The sequence below is a fragment of the Lepus europaeus genome, chromosome 7, assembly GCF_033115175.1.
Source record: "Lepus europaeus isolate LE1 chromosome 7, mLepTim1.pri, whole genome shotgun sequence".
NCBI lineage: Eukaryota > Metazoa > Chordata > Mammalia > Lagomorpha > Leporidae > Lepus > Lepus europaeus.
This window is the reverse complement of record NC_084833.1, coordinates 57423242-57427607: the sequence shown is the minus strand read 5'-3', so window position 1 is coordinate 57427607 and position 4366 is coordinate 57423242.

The following is a 4366-nucleotide window of genomic DNA, read 5'->3' as shown; positions in this document are numbered from 1 at the left end:
TCTCATCAGAAACACTACAGGCTAGGAGGGAATGGTGAGATATAGCCCAAGTACTAAGAGAAAAAAACTGCCATCCCAGAATATTATATCCTGCAAAGCTCTCATTTGTGAATGAAGGTGAAATAAAGACCTTTCACAGTAAAAATAAATTGAAAGAATTTGTCACCACTCGTCCAGTCCTGCAAAAAATGTGTTACACACAGAAACACAGAAACAATGACATCAATACGAAAGAAGGTAAACAAAGAAAACCTGCCAGTAAAAGATCACAGGAAGTTCAAAGCATATATTAGAAACATCTTTGGGAAAACGGCAGGGCAAAGTTACTACCTATCAATGGTCACATTGAATGTAAGTGGCCTCAACTCTCCAATTAAAAAACACAGACTGGCTGAATGGATTTAAAAACAAACCCATCTATTTGCTGCTTACTAGAAACACATCTTTCCAACAAAGATGCATGCAGACTGAAAGTGAAAGGTTGGAAAAAGATATTCCATGCCAACAGAAACCAAAAAAGAGCTGGTGTAGCCATCTTAATATCAGACAAAATAAACTTTAACACAAAATCTGTTAAGACAGACAAAGAGGGGCACTATATAATGATTAAGGGATCAATTCAACACATGTAAGTATTATAAATGTATATGCACCTAATTACAGAGCACCAGTTTATTTAAAAGATATCTTAAGGAACTTAAAGGGAGACTTAGATTCCAATACAATAGTAGTGGGGGATTTCAATACTCCACTCTCAGAGATAGACAGATCAACAGGACAGAAGATCAATAATGAAACAGCAGATTTAAACAACACTATAGCCCAAAGGATCTAACAAATACCTACAGAACTTTTAATCCTAAACTTAGGAAAACACATTCTTCTCAGCTGTACATGGAACCTACACTAGGACTGACCACATACTAGGCCATAAAGCAAGTCTCAGCAAATTCAAAAGAATCAAAATCATACCATGCATCTCAGACCACAATGGAATGAAGCTGGAAATTAGCAATGCAGGAATCTCTAGAGCATATGCAAACACATGGAGACTAAACAACATGCTCCTTAATGAACAATGGGTCATAGAAGAAATCAAAAGAGAAATCAAAAACTTTCTGAAAGTAAATGAGGATAACAACACAACATATCAAACTTATGGGATACAGCAAAAGCAGTGTTAAGAGGAAAGTTTATAGCAATAGGTGCCTACATCAAGAAATTGGAAAGGCACCAAACAAATGAGCTATCAATGCTTCTCAAGAATCTAGAAAATCAGCAGCAAACCAGACCCAAATCTAGTAGGAGAAGAGAAATAATTAAAATCAGAGAAGAAATCAACAGGATTGAATTAAAAAAAATTACAAAAAATCAGCCAAACGAAGAGCTGGCTTTTTGAAAAAATAAACAAAATTGATACACCACTGGCCAACTAACTAAAAAAAGGAGAGAGAAGACCCAAATCAATAAAATCAGAGATGAAAAAAGGGAATGTAACAACACATACCACAGAAATAAAAAGAGTTACCAGAAATTACCACAAAGAGTTGTATGCCAGCAAACTGGGAAATCTATCAGAAGTGGATAGATTCCTGGACACATGCAACCTACCTAAATTTAACCATGAAGACATAGAAACCTGAACAGATCCATAACCCAGTCAGAAATTGAATCAGTAATAAAGACCCTCCCAATAAAGAAAAGCCCGGGACCAGATGGATTCACTGCTGAATTATATGAGACATTTAAAGAAGAACTAACGCCAATCCTTCTCAAACTATTCAGAACAATCAAAAAAGGGAATCCTCCCAAATTCTTTCTATGAAGCCAGCATCACCTTAATCCCTAAACCTGAAAAAGATGCAGCAGAGAAAGAGAATTACAGACCAATATCCCTGATGAACATAGATGCAAAAATCCTCAATAAAATTCTGGCCAATAGAATGCAACAACACATCAGAAAGATCATCTACCCAGACCAAGCGGAATTTATCCCTGATATGCAGGGATGGTTCAATGTTCACAAATCAATCAATGTGATACACCACATTAACAAACTGCAGAAGAAAAGCCATATGATTATCTCAATAGATGCAGAGAAAGCATTTGATAAAATACAACACCCTTTCATGATGAAAACTAAGCAAATTGGGTATAGAAGGAACATTCCTCAATACAGTCAAAGCAATTTATGAAAAAAAACCACGGCCAGCATCCTATTGAATGGGGAAAAGTTGGAAGCCATTCCCCTGAGATCTGGTACCAGACATGGATGCCCACTCTCACCATTGCTATTCAATATAGTTCTGGAAGTTTTGGCCAGAGCCATTAGGCAAGAAAAAGAAATTAAAGGGATACAAATGGGGAAGGAAGAAGTCAAACTATCACTCTTTATACAGATGAGGTTCTTTCTTTAGAGGATCCAAAGAACTCTACTAAGAGACTATTGGAACTCATAGAAGAGTTTGGCAAAGTAGCAGGATATAAAATCAATGCACAAAAATCAACAGCCTTTGTATACACAGGCAATGCCAAGGCTGAGAAAGAACTGCTATGATCAATTTCATATACAAAAGCTACAAAAACAATCAAATACCTTGGAATAAACTTAACCAAGGATGTCAAAGATCTCTACAATGAGAATTACAAAATCTTAAAGAAAGAAACAGAAGAGGATACCAAAAAATGGAAAAATCTTCCATGCTCAGAGTCAATATCATCAAAATGTCCATTTTCTCAAAAGCAATTTATAGATTCAATGCAGTACAAATCAAAATACCAAAGACTTTCTTCTCAGATCTGGAAAAAATGATGCTGAAATTCATATGGAGGCACAGGAGACCTAGAATAGCTAAAGCAATCTTGCAATCTTGTACAACGAAGTTTCTATTTAGTTGATCTAAGGGATGACCTGGGCATTGGAATATATAAAAGCTCTTCTGGTGATTTTAGTATACAGGTACCTTTGTATACCCATGCTTTTGTGAGTTTAGTTTCCATGGATATAAAAATTGCTGGGAAAGTCCCCTCTGTTCTGCTTCAAATGTGTGATAAGTGGAAATCCTGGAGTCACGGATTATTGACCAGTGTTATTACTCCCCCGAGTTTATAGGAGTCACATACCTCTTTTCAATCTTCCATCAATATTGGAGATAAAACTGTGAGAGAATTCAGATATATGTATTGCTCATCTATAACTGAAATGATACTTGACCTAGTCCCTGAAGTAATTTGGGAGGTGGAAATGGCCTTTTTTCTGTTGGTTCATTCATTTAGAAAATGTTTTTTGAACATTAGCTGAGTTTCAGTCTCTCTTTTAGGAATTGTAAAATAATGAATTTCACAGTCAAGGATGCTGCCCTCATGGAGCTCATATTCTAGTAAGCAAGGCAGATGGTAAACTATAAACTAATGTATATTGAGATAATGATCAGCTGCAAGTGCTGTAGAAGAAATGAACAGTGAAATTTCTTGTAGCAGCTAAGTGACATTTCTGCATTCCCTGGGAAACCTGAGCCTCTCATGGTAGGCCATAGTTATCTGTTGAGTTAGCTGCGAACAGTGCTATGGTTTGAATGTTTACAACCTGTAATTCAGATGTTGTCAACATGATACTGTTAAGATATGGACCTTTAGGAAGTGATTAGGCTATGAGGAATCCTTCCTGCATCACTGGGATTAGGTTCTCTCTCACTCTCTCTTTTTTTTTTTTAGAAGACCGATGTTCCAAGTGTTTTTGTTTGTTTCTTTCTTCCTTCCTTTCTTTCTTTTTTTTTTTTTACTTATTTTACAGGTAGAGTTATAGACAGTGAGATAGAGAAAAAGGTCTTCCTTCTGTTGGTTCACTCCTCAAATGGCCGCCACGGCCGGCGCTGCACCGATCCTAAGCCAGGTGCCACGTGCTTCTTCCTGGTCTCCCATGCAAGTTCAGGGGCCTAAGCACTTGGGCCATCCTCCACTGCATTCCCAGGCCACAGCAGAGAGCTGGACTGGAAGAGGAGCAACCGGGACTAGAACCTGGCTCCTACATGGGATGCCAGTGCCTCGGGTGGAGAATTAACCTAATGAGCCATGGCGTCTGCCCTAGGTTCTCTTATAAAAGGAATTGAGGGTGGAGTTCATCTTTTTTGCTTTTCTACCTTCTGCTATGTGGGGACACAGTATTCTTTGTCTCTGGAGAACGCAGTATCAACGTGCCATCTTAGAAGTGGAGAGCAGGATTCACTTGATCTTGGCCTATGTAGTCTGCAAAATTATGAGAAAATAATTTTCTATTCTTAATAAATTAAATATTTTGTTATAGTAGCACAGAGTGAACTAAGAAAGGTAGGCTTGCTTTTCTGAATGAATTGATGTTAGCAGAAGA